The sequence below is a fragment of the Giraffa tippelskirchi genome, chromosome 8, assembly GCF_054371585.1.
Source record: "Giraffa tippelskirchi isolate mGirTip1 chromosome 8, T2T-mGirTip1v1.2.pri, whole genome shotgun sequence".
Taxonomy (NCBI): domain Eukaryota; kingdom Metazoa; phylum Chordata; class Mammalia; order Artiodactyla; family Giraffidae; genus Giraffa; species Giraffa tippelskirchi.
The window spans coordinates 162,862,449-162,875,316 of record NC_137282.1 but is presented as its reverse complement, the minus strand read 5'-3'; the positions used below and the strand labels follow the sequence as shown (position 1 = coordinate 162,875,316).

Sequence of the window (12,868 nt, the reverse complement as noted above, 5' to 3'; positions counted from 1 at the left end):
CTCCTCCCATCAAATGACACGGGCCGTGGAGCCTGGGGTCCTGGTTCGGCCCCTAAGCTGGAGGTTCTGTCTCCTCATGATTGTCAGACCCTTGCAGTTTTCATGCTGCCCAGGGGTTCTCTTCACTAGACAAACATCTCACGCTCTTCCTGGACCCATGACACAGGACGCTGGGTCCTTTACATTTTGGGTGCGGAGGACCCTGGGTCGATGGTTCTGGTTGAGACCTGAAACGAGTGCGGCTCCAACCACATCACCTTCCCCGCGGCCGCCTCGTTCTGCTGACTCACATGAGGCTGTGTCTTTGTGGAGACACACCTTGCCCTTCCTGCCCCGCTGCTCTACGCTGGGACTACAGGGGAAGGTGTCTCATTACCGGCTGAGCCCGGAGCTGGTTCTGAGGGGAGGGCCCCGTGTTCACAGCCAGTTTGCTCAGGCCTCTGTTCAGTATTTAAAACACTTAAATCAGCTGCAAGCAGACGGAAGGGCAGAGGCGCCCGTGATCAGAGGGCCGGCTCAGCTTCTGCTCACAAACTGCACCTTTGGCATCGGCTTCTTGAAGGGGTGGCCTGTTGTCACAGGTCCTCTGAAATGACCAGTGGCCTGTGAACTGCTGCTGGAAGTTTTCCTTTGCTCTTTGCTCTCTGCCCCCTCACCCCGGGCTGCTCTGCAGGGGGAGGGCTGCGGCAGCCTCTGCAGGCTGACCCTGGCCTTTGAGCTGCGTGGACAGGGGCAAGAGGGCTGACAGTCCAGGGACAGTGAGGCCGGGACTCGGGGCATCTGTGGACACACAACCTCCCCCCAGGCACTCAGCAGTGATCCCCACGGGGTGAGGAAGAAGGGGACCCACTGAGCCAGGGCCCACCATCACCCCTACGTACCAAACACAAAGTTGTCAGGCCTGAAGATCTGGCCGAAGGGTCCAGACCTGACGGAGTCCATGGTGCCCGGCTCCAGGTCCACCAGGATGGCCCGAGGCACATACTTGTTACCTGTGGGGACAGAGCAGGACTCAGACCTGGTGTTGGCAGAGCAATCAGACAACGCCCGGCTCTCCTCCGGGCAGAGCTCACCCCAGAAAATTCCAGCAAGAGGCAAAGAGGAGATTAGAGGAGGTTTCTGCTCTACAAAGGGAGGTGGGGGCCTGCCTGGTTGTGACCCATGTGCAGGGGACTTCAGGGGCTCTGAGGGTACTTCTGAGCAGCTGACATTTAAATAAATGCATGCAGGAAGCCTTTCTTTGTCGTGTGTGTGTTCCTGCTACACTGGGGCTGCCAGAGAACGGAAAACAAGGAGAGGGGGCCGAACGCGCCGCAGTCATCACCAGCTGCCTCGTTGTAGTACACGTTGATTCTCTCCAGCTGCAAGTCACTGTCTCCATGGTAACTGCCAGTGGGGTCGATGCCATGCTCATCGCTGATGACTTCCCAAAACTGGAAACAGAGAAAGAAGCGTGTGATGGTCTGGCATCCTAGGTGTCAGCACGATGGCCCTTCCCTTCCCCTCCTGTCCTTGGAACAGCGGCACTGTGGTCAGACAGGCAGGGAGCCGCAGACAGGCCCGCAGCTGCCGGCCTGTTCCTCCAGCAGCTTCTGCGGAGGGGCTCGGTGATGCGCAGAGCATCAGCCATGTCAGGGAGACAGACTGGGAATCGGGGAGGGGCCCTGGAGGGGAGGGGAGCACAGCTGCGGATGCTCGGGAGGCTGGGCCCCCAGGCAGGGCTGAGCGTCAGCATCCCAGAGGACGACGGTCACCTCTGGGGGCAGTGGCCAGAGCTGGGGCCCTGTTGTCAGATAAAACACATTCCTACTTAGATATGGAGCAAGTTTAATCAAAAAGACTGTTACTGTAGTGAGAATGCTCTGACCTCAGAAATATGCAAGCATCCAAAATCGCAGAGAATAGGCTGTTTTTTTCTGATGGGAGGTGTGAACAGGGCCAGCAGGAGCTTTGTGGTCAGGGAGAGGCAGGGAGACCAAGCCGGTGTCAAATCAGCTGGCTGCAGCAGGAAAGTGTTCTCTGTCGTCAGCAGATCAGCAGCCCGAACCGTCAAGGATACAGTCTTCACCTGTGCGTTTGTTTCAGCCTGTGGCCCGTGCAGGCGGGAGGCTGGCCGATATCTGGTAAGACGTGGGCAGTTGTGAAGATCTGATCGTTGCTCCTGCTGTTTCATACGGATAAAATCTGTGGTCAGATGCTCCGAGGGACGAGTTACGGTCAGTGTGAGGTTGACATGGGTTCGATTGGCTTTCAGGGCTGGGTGGACTTCCAGTTTCTTGTTGGCCCTGCTGTCATCTGCCGAGCAAGTTCCTGAACCAATGCTCTTAGAGGGTCTTAAAGACTGGGGCTTTCACAAGAGGGGTGCTCAGGAATGTTATTGTAACAAATGTTCTACGTTAATTAGGGAGGAAAACACAGGGAGGGAGCTGAAGTTGGAAGGGAGCCCTTGAGAAGCCTCTGAGCTATCGGGCCTGAAGCGTATTTCAATGGCAGAGGGACAAGGGCAGTGGCAATGTGATGATCTCTCCGTTTGCACTAAGTATTTCGGGCGGTGGCGCAGACATGTACGAGAACGCACGCACAGTCGTTACTTCCGACCTCTGCTCCAGGGCCCCTGTGGTGAGCCGGGACCACGTCCAGTGCCGGCCAATGGTGCAGGGCCGTTTGCTGAGTTCCTGGAGCTCTCTGGTGATGACGTGAATGTCTGTGCTAAGACTGTCGTCTGTGCTGCTCGCGTCCTGAAGCAGCGTGTGGGAGGTGTGCGCTTCCGGCACACGGCTGAGTGGCTCCAGACACAGGCGTTCATGTGAGAGCCCCCAGAGCCCTTAGTCTCGCTCCAAAATCATTTTGTTTGGTGCTGCACCAGGTCTTAGCTGCGGCATGGGACCTCTTGGTCATGGCCTGTGGGATTTGGTTCCCTGACCAGGGATCGGACGTCGGCCCCTGCCGCAGGAGCTTAGAGTCAGCCGCTGGACCCCCAGGCAAGTCCCCGAATCCCTTAGTCTCTTGTTCCAAGGCTTCTTGAGAACCTGGCAGGGAAGGGAGGTCACAGCCTGTCCCTGCGGCCTGACTCTGCGCGGCGGCTCGTAGCTATAGTGCGCGCGCGTTCCACAAGGACGGCCACAGGGAGCTTTCCAGTGCCTGGAACTGGAATCAGCGGTAACAGTGGACCTGCTGATAAAAGAAGGCCGTCTGGTTAAAGATTAGATAGTGAAGTTGCTCAGTCGTGTCCGACTCTTTGTGACCCCGTGGACTGTAGCCCACCAGGCTCCTCCGTCCATGGGATTTTCCAGGCAAGAGTACTGGAGTGGGTTGCCATTGCCTTCTCCAGGGGATCTTCCCAACCCAGGGTTCAAACCCGGGTCTCCAGCATTGTAGGCAGACGCTTTACTGTCTGAGCCACCAGGGAAGTCCAAAGATTAGATAAGGACCAATAAATAAGGCTGACGGAGTGACAGGGTCTGTTCCACACGCAGGCGTGGTCTTCCCTATGTTGGCTACGCCCTGCCCGAGGAGACACCTTGCAGAACCAAGAGGTCAAATCGCCCAAACCTGGCACCATGCCCCAGATCCCAGGGTGTCTGAGTTTCCTGCCCCAGCTGCTCCAGGCCCACTTCTAGCCTCTCCCCCGGGGTCTCCCTGAGGGCAGGTGATTGCACTTAGTGTGAAAGGAGGCCTGCAGCCTGTACTCTGGGACCAAGGGCAGGGGCGTGTGGTGAGGGGGCGACGGGGTCAGGTGGATGGGCGGGGCCATCCTCACATGTGCCCAGGTGAGCGCCCCGGGCCGGCCGGCCGTGCCTGGCGTCACGTGTGGCTGCGTGTCCTGACCCCGTGGGACGACCACAGAGACGGCGGTGGGTCCTTCCCCAGGCTCGGCCCTTTGCGTTCTCCCCTTGGCTGATTTCAGTCTGCGTCCTTTCCCTGTAAATAAACAGAACTGTGAATGTAACAGCATCAGTCAGCTCTGCGTGTCCTCCCAGCGAGCCGTCCAGCCTAAAGACGATCTTGGAGACCTTTGCCCTTGCAGTTCGTATCAGAAGTAAGAATAGTCCTAGGGACCATTCGCTCTGACCTCACAGTTGGTGCCAGCAGTGGCATTTGCTCATGTGACCCTGACTTACAGAAATGTAAGAGAGAGGGTGACAGGGTGGGGGGCGATGACCCTGTGGCTCCTAGGGGACCACAGGTCAGCTAAGGTGTGGAGCTGGAGCCATGCTGCTATTAGTTACTGGAGGTAAACGTCACCAAGGGAATTTCAAAATGATGGCCCCAGCTCCTGAGGAGCCTGCTCCCTGGACGCCTAAGAAAATGCCCAGGAACAAGCGACTGTTCCTGGGCGGTAGCTGTCTGTCATGACCGAAGTGAAAGCAGCGTGTTAGGATGGAGCTTGAACTGAGCCAAGCCTGCGTTCAGGCTGCTCTGAGCTGGCACAGGGATGCCACCAAGGGGGATGGTCAATGCAAAGACACAGATAGCCAAGATCCACGAGACTCCGGGGTAAGTCCAGCGGGGTTCAAATCTGGGAGCAGTTGTTAATGGATAAATAAAGCAGGCACTGATGGGCTCAGAATGAAGGTCTTCCTGCGGCGCTCTCTGAAGTCGGGGGGCCCACGGGAGCCCCTGCCGGTCCCCCCACATTGAGCGCCTTCAGTCTGCTGGACGTGGACCGGTTCTGGAGCACTTGAGGCACCCCGGACCCTGCAGCTGCTTGGGTTTTGCTGCAGAAACCGCTCTATTGACCAATAGAGCTGCCCAGTTTGCGGCTGGCATACTGCCTGGAGAGCAGCCACCCTAATTGAAGGAGGTAGAAAGAAGTCAGCTCAGTGGACTGGAATGCAAGCTATTTGCCTCTATGTTTGGCTTTTAATTACTCATAGGTTGTGGCCAATGGCCTGGCCCTAAGGTCAGGCAGACGGGCAGTGAAGACTGGGCCGTTACAGGGGTGCCCGCGTGGGGCACAGCCCTGTGGAAGCCACTCTGGGCACCTGAGAGGTTCATTGACACGGGGTCTGTCTCTGCCACGAGAAGAACCCACTCTGGGATTGGGAGGGGCTGGAACTGGCAAGTGGCCATCCTTGGGGTGGCCTCGAGGGTCCATGGTCTCAGTGGACGTGTGGGCACCACAGCCGCGCAGAGAAGGGCTGGCTCGAGACGTGTTTGTCTTGAGGCCGGTGGTACAGTCTGCTCCCAGAAGGACCGAGGGAGCAGGTGGCCGGGGTGGCGGCTGCAGCGGCAGGCACTGCCCACTACCATCAGGCGCGGCCGGTCTGACTTTGAGCACCGGCCGTCTCTAGCAGGGTTTGTGGCTGGGGCTCTGGGTCACGTGGCACCAGAAGCCATCTCCCAGAACCAGAGACCCGAGGCCTGGGAGTCCAGGAGGAGCTGAGACTAGCGGCTACGTGTGGGCGACAGGTGGCCAGGCCGCAGGGAGAACTCGGAGCATCGTTTGTGCTGGCAGCACTCCGTGCGTGCCGTCACACGTCAACACGGGGGTCAACGTGACTGTGTCCCCACGGGGAAAGGATGACTCGGTCCTCTGTTGGGCCCTCCTGGACGCCTCCCTGAGCTGCTCCTCCTTCGTGTGATTTTAACCCATGCCCTTTCCCCGCAGTAGACCATAAGCAGAGTATAACAACTTGTAATGAGTTCTCTGAGTCCTTCTGGTGAATTACCGAGACTGAGGGTGGATTGGGAACCCCTTCAAGCTTGTACCGAAGTGAGGGTGGTCTTCTGTGTGGATACAGAACCCTTAAACCTTGTAGTCAGCCCTCTTGAATTCAGGGGTAGGTCAGTAGGTACTTAGGTCGCTCAGTTGTGTCTGACTCTTTGCAGCGCCATGGACTGTGGCCCACCAGCCTCCTTTGTCCATGGGATTCTCCAGGCAAGAATACTGGAGTGGGTTGCCATTCCCTTCTCCAGGGGATCTTCCCGACCCATGGATCAAATCCGTGTCTCTTGCCAAGAGGTATCTCCTACACGGCAGGTGGATTCTTTATCGCTGAGCCATCGGGGCAGCCTTATTCAGGAGACATGGTGAGTATTTACTCCTGAAGTTGAAACCACCAGGCTTCTCCTCGGCTCTCGGAGTGGGGAGCAGGATGTGGGTGAGGATATTGTGGGGAATATGGTCATCTCAGGAAGAAAGCCGTAACAGAGTGATTATTTTGCCATCTTTTGCTATGTAAACACCCCAAATTTGATTAAGACAAAGCATTTATCATTAAGCACAGATGCAAAGGCTAGGTGAGTGCATTTTGTCTAGGACCAGCCTCTCTGGGGCTCCATGTCCCGGGCAGCTTTCTGAGGGCCGGTGGTGGGCAGGCTTGTTGGTCCAGTGAAGGATTCACCATCCGTCTGGCCATTGGCTTGAAGTCACCCATCAGGTGAGTCACGCTCCTTCGTGTGGTGGCCCGAGGTCCCCCGCGGTGGAGAGGGCAGGCCCCAGGCACAGGCCTCTCTTCACATTCATCACCTAAGCTGCTGCTCTATCCAGTCTGCATCCCAGTTATTCAGCGATGCCTGCTGAGTGGGCGTAGAGAGGAGGAGAAAATCCACACCGAGCTCCCCCGTGACCTCCAGCCAGCCAAGGCGCTTACACACACACGCGTGCGCGTGCATACACACATACGTGAGGTAGATCAGATCTCCTCCTTGGACACAAGGAGACTGCTGCAGAGGGCTTAAGAAGATGGCCTAGAATCACACAGCACCAGCAAAAAAAAAAAAATCAGCTGCTGTACCTCCTGCCGCCTGACTGCACATTTCCTTGAGTTCCGCATCCATGCTGTTTCCTAGGAAACCATCACACAGCCCACAGGACTGTCTGCATGAAAGAGGGGGGTGGTCCATCCAGGGTCTACTCTTTCCCTCTTTTCCTGCATCAGTGACGCTGCGGCCCTTTGTCAGGGTGTTAATGTGGCGAAAACAGAATGCCCAGAGCTTGCCGCTGGGATTACATTCCCAGCAAGATGTTTGTATTCACTGAAGGACCAGGTTCACTGAGCTTCTCGCCGGTCAGAGCAGTGAGCCGGTTTCTGTTTGTTCCCCTCCCTGACTTTCCCTTTCCCGCAGGCTCTCTGTCTTCATGGCAGGCTCCCTTCAGGGTGTGGCAGCCTGGGAACCCTTACTCCAGGGAGCCTGTGCCCTTGACCCCAGGCCCTCTTCCCCACAGGAGGTGGCTCTGCAACCTGTCCTGATCTTCTCATGACTGCGACAGGGTCCAGGGCCAGTGAGCATCTGTGCCGTGGGACGCAGCCACGCTGGGGCTCTGTCTTCACCATGGTCCACCCCATGGTTGTCCCCACAGGCGGCTGCGGGGACCTTAGGAGTCTGACCCCTGCCCTGACCCCCGAGGCAGGCTTGGGGCGGAAGCCTTGGGCGAGGGGCGGGGGCCAGAGCAGAGCCTCCTCCCCCACTGCAGTGGTTTGATCTCACTGCCTCCAGAGCATCGCCTGTGCTTTTCTGAGAAGCTGAAGTGCATTTGCTGTTACGAGCACCTCTCTTCTGACATAAATATTAATGACAGGCAAGCTCCCACGCGTTGCCGCTGGGAGCCATTTTTCTTGGCAGGGTCTTGTGCAGGAACGAGTCGGAATGCCTGGGTCCAGTCCTGTGATGCTCAATCAACATCTTCACCGGCCATTGGAAACACCCACAGCTGCAGCTGGGCCCCGGGCGGGACAGGGAGGCGTGGGCGTGGCCCTGGGCAGTCCACAGGCTCAGGGCTGTGGCCTCCATGAGAAGGTGTCCACATCAGGGGTCTGAGCTGCTGGGCAAAGGTGCCTGGTGCTTCTCTGGACGGCGTCATCCCCGAGTCAGGCTTTTCGTCCTGGACGGCAGGGGGAAGAGTGGGGGCAGAGCTCGGTATTCGGCAGCCAAGCTGGCACCAGGTCCAGCTGGCACACAACCCCTGGGTGTGCAGTGGGATGCTAGGGTTTCCTGTGCATCAACGACACGCTTCCTGGGTGTGGAGCAGCATTGCGGCCCTGGGAGAGGGTGTCTTTGTCCTCAGAAGCTGTGCTCTGACTCAGCGTTGTGACGTCCGTGGTCTACGTTCAAATAATTCAGCAAAAGCACACATACACACACACACACACAAGCCAGGGCTACACAATGGGCAAAACATTAATGGATGTTGGAATTTGAGGAAGACATGTTGGACGCTATTCTTTTAACTTGTAGGTTTTAAGTTTTATTTTATAAATAAGTTACTTTAGGGACCAATGATTAGTTCTGGGGCTTCCCTGGTGGCTCAGTGATAAAGAATCTGTCTGCATTTCAGGAGATGCCTCTTGCACAGGAGACGAGCGTTCGGTCCCTAGGTCGGGAAGATCCCCTGGAGGAGAGAATGACAACCCACTTCAATATTCTCGCCTGCAAAATCCCATGGATAGAGGAGCCTGGCGGGCTACAATCCATGGGGGAGCAAAAGAGGTGGACACGACTGAGCAGCTAAACAACAGTGAAACATGAAACAGATTTCCTCGTAACGGGCCTCGAGTGATGCCCTAGGAAAAGTGGTCATTTCTTACTGTTTTGGTGACTTCCTCCTTATTAAGGAAGAAGCGTCCAGACAGGATGGACTCGGGTGAGAACGCTGCCTTCAAACCAGCCGTGAGAAATGCGGCTCCCGGAATGGGCTGGGGAGTTCTATTTTTATCTTGCACTTTCTTGTCCTCACATTTTCAATGCTTAATTGTTTTCTTCTTTCAAAAGAGCATTTGTATCCGCTGGCCATCCTGCGGCAGGCAGAGTGGGGAGTGGTGTCTGGGGACGGAGCCCCGGGAACCGAGGGCGAGTCTTCCGGTCCTCTTCGTGGTTCTGCTTGTATCGCCTCGAGCAAACAACTCTATCAACCGAAACACACGGAACTGCCGCACAGCTGGCCCCTTGCACATAATTCGTGAACCATTTTAAAAGCAAGTATTCTTGGATGCTCATGCAGAGATGAGTGCCTGGCTCAGACGGGTAAATGCACAATGGATCTGCCTCTGCTCCTGGACTGTGAGGTTCGTAAGAGCAAGAACGTGTCTGTCTTATTAATATGTGGACCCCACTGCCCAGCACCATAAATATTCACCAATAAGTAAATGAATAAAGAAATGAAAAAAGGAGAAAGAGATATGATGATATCTGAATTCTACAACAGCCAAGGATTATGCAAATCCGTAATACCTTTGTTTTCATGATTTATCGTTTGTAGCAGATGAATGTGCCGTGCTCACAGGGGAGGAGCTTGGGTAATGATACAGCGCCATCTGTATGTAAGTCTGTGTTGTTGGAGGAAGGGTCAGATACTCAAATTAAAAAAAAGAAGAGGAAGACGCTCTTGCTTTAGCGTGGTGAGATCTGAGGTGGCCTTCTTTATCCCGTGTTCCATCTTATTTTTAATAAAAGTGACTTATAAACCCTGGTGACCCCCGCAGGCGTGCAAACTGAAGCTGTTTCACATGGAAAAGAAATAGCACATGGAGACCTACGAGCCTCGGCCCGTGTGGCATCTAGATCCTAAGATGTGTCTGTTGACCTTATGAGAATATCGGAGAGAGGAGAGGCCGGAAGTACAGAGTCCTGAGCGCTCTCAGCCTCATGCCTGGCCTTGGCTCCAGCAGCCACTGATGGGATGAGCGGGAAGGTGTGAGTGTGAGAGTGGAGTGCAGTGTCCACGGCGAACAGCACACTCTTGTGAAAAGGCAGAAAGGTGTGTGCGTCAGAGCAGAATGCAGTGTCCACGGCGAACAGCTCACAGTTGTGAAAAGGCAGAAAGGTGTGCAGTGTCCACGGCGAACAGTGCACACTCGTGAAAAGGCAGAAAGGTGTGCAGTGGCCACAGCAAACAGTGAACACTCATGAAAAGACAGAAGGGTGTGTGCGTCAGAGCAGAGTGCAGTGTCCATGGTGAACAGCACACACTCGTGAAAAGGCAGAAGGGCAGCTTGAACTAGAGCAGTTCATTCCTCAGGTGGATCTGTTTAATGCTGGACAAACTGTAAATGTCAATTTAAGGGTAAAAACAGTGGCACCCATTTCTGTGACATGGGTTCCCTTCAGACCCTACAGTGATCTATTTTGTGAATGTTAATTGCACTTAATTCAAAAGCACTGTCGTGGATTCGAAAATAATACTCCCAATAACGTACGAATGATGCTTATCCTCAGTGATAGTTAGGAAATATAAAATGATCAAGATACATCATTTTTCATCAGGGTGGCAAAATTTTTGAATTTGTTCATTGTTAAAGAAGAGGAATTTTTAGCACATAAATTTAAAATGTACATTTATTAAAAATTTTTTAAGTGTTCTAAGTTTTCTAAAATCAACCTTAAATTCTATCTCAAGAGCCCCCTATTCTGTTGGCTGGAACAACCACCTCAACTTAGTCAGTGGGGGTTCATCTTTGTCAATTCAGAAGACCATCTGTCAACTCAGGATTTCACTCTCCCCTCTCCTCCCTGAGGCTGGTTCTAAGTTAGAGGTGGTGAATGTGATACCAGAGCATCCAGAGAGGGGCTCTCACCCCCTTCATCGTCATCCACCGGAGCTCACACCGCTCGGTACCCACATCCCCTGTCGTCTCCCAGGAGAGAGTTGGTGCTGACTTATCCTGCCTGGTCCCGTTGAGACAGTTATCTGTGTGTGTGCACTGTGTGGGTCCCCTTGACTGGACCGTGGCGGGCCAGATCCTTGGTTCGACGTGACTCCAGGAGGGTCTGTAATGGTGATCCTGCGGGAGGCCAGCACTTGAATCAGCAAACCCACTGAAGCAGGTTGCTTTTCCCAGTGTGCTGGGCATCACCTGATGCATCGAGGTCCCAGTAGAGCAGAAAGATGGAGGAAGGAGAACCTGCTACCTCTGCCCGACTGTTTGAGCTGGAACCTCAGGCTTCCGCCCTCAGCTTGGGACGCGCACCATCGACTCTCCGGATTCTCAGGCTCGGGGCTCAGAGTGCAGCCACCTCAGCGGCTCCCCTGCACCCAGAGCTTGCGGATGGAGGGTAGTGGGGCTTCCCCGGCTCCCAGTTCCTGGTAACATCTCTTTATTGGTTCAGTGTCTCTGGAGGATGCCCGCTAATACACCTGTTGTCTAAACAATGTCTCTTCAGTTCTCCCGGCCCTCTCTCCGCTGACCCTGCCCTTCCGAGGGCAAACATGGACACTTTCTGAAGCTCTTTTACAATGTTCTGGGGCCCAGCGAGGTTGCTCGGGATTCTCAGGGGCTCTCAGGTCTGGACATACGTCTGCTATTTCTCCTCTCCTGCCGGCACATAAACTGGTGGAGGGAATATGGTTAATCAGCAACTTCCCAGGGCCCAAGACAGAGCTGGTATTGATTTCTGACTTGAGAAAACACCCAGGAGTTTATCAGCTAAGATGCTTTTGCTGCAAGAAACAGAATTTCCAACTGAAAGTAGCATTCCTATTAAGAGACTTATTACCTTGTATAACAAGAATATTGGAGGAGCAGTTCTCAAAGTGGGGTCTAAGTGAGCCCCGGGGTCCCTAAAACCCTTCCAGGGCATCTGCATGGTCAAAATCATTCATTCCAAGTGCAAGACGGACCAGTGGATTTTAATGTAATGGAGGAGAAGTCAGCAGTTACTTACAAAAACTTTATTACAAAAAAGGTTCTGTAAATTTTTAACTGGCACACAGCCACACTTGCTTATGTCTTTTGCTGCTTCTGTGACACCCTGGCAGAGCTGAGCGGTTGTGACAGAAACTGCATGGCCTGCAAAGGGGAAAACATTTACTATCTGGCCCTTGGTGCTGTGCTAAGTCATTCCAATCGTGTCCGACTCGGTGAGCCTGTGGACGGTAGCCCCCCAGGCTCCTCTGTCCATGGGGTTTCCCAGCCAAGAATACCAGAGTGGGTTGCCATTTCCTCCTCGAGGGGATCTTCCTGACCCAAGAATCGAACCTGCATCTGTCTCCTGCATTGGCAGGCAGGTTCTTTACCACTAGCACCACTTGGGAAGCCCATCTGGCCCTTTAATAGAGCATAAAACATTTTTGGAGATAGTCTTAGATTCTACATCAGAAATAACTTTTGAAGAACTACCAATTATTAAGTTTTTGGTGTACTGCCAAAGAAAAATATCCCCAGTTATCTGAACAGGAGGGTGTGAATGGAGGATTTCAAGAAAAGCAAGAGAAAATAAAATATTTTCCATAACACTTTTCTCATAGAAAGAACAGATTTTTCTTTTCTTTTTAGCAATTTAATGGCAAAAGTGAAATGGTTACAAAGCTGCCGAATGAGGAAGGATCAGCTGCTCCAGACAGGAGATGAAGCAAGACAGAACTTGTTCAGAAGCCGCGGAGCATCTGAACTGCCTTTTCATCTCATCAGCCTGAAGCTGAGGGCTTCCAGGGAGAAGCGGGTCTGAGGTCCTGACCAGCCCCCTCTGTGTGTGGGGCGGGCTGTCGGCCCATCCCCACCTTTGCCTGCCAGGTGTCCTTGTCCCGATAGCTGGGCTGGGCCAGGTCACCTCCCCAGATTACACCCAGGCCCCTGGAGCATTTCCAGTCCTCAGTCGTCTCTAACCCCGGCAGGGCGGCCAGGGCCAAGGGCCTGGCAGCAGGGCACCTCCACGGGCATCTCCACAGGCAGGAGTGCCTGCCAGGGGGCGGAGAGCTCACGCCAAAACCCGGCTCAGCAGAAAGGCGTTGACAGCGAACGATGTTTTCCCGCACTCGGCACCCAGCCTCCTTCCGTAGAGGCACTTAGCATCTGTTCAGTGAGTGAAGAAAGGAAAGAAAAGCATTATTTTAAAAAAATGTTGATATTAAATAGAACTTTAAGGCTGTACCGTGCAGCACGCAGAATCGTAGTTCCTTGACCAGGGCTTGAACCTGTGTCCCCTGCAT

The 12,868-nt window shown here is 54.3% G+C and overlaps 1 long non-coding RNA gene across 1 annotated transcript; it reads left to right on the top strand.

Annotated features, from left to right (window-relative positions):
• Positions 1-1,930: 1,930 nt before the first annotated feature.
• On the top strand, positions 1,931-12,173 carry LOC145516598 (uncharacterized). The gene is made up of 2 exons (XR_014061533.1): positions 1,931-2,123; positions 8,716-12,173. It is a non-coding gene; the product is annotated as an uncharacterized LOC145516598 (long non-coding RNA).
• The last annotated feature ends 695 nt before the right edge of the window (positions 12,174-12,868 follow it).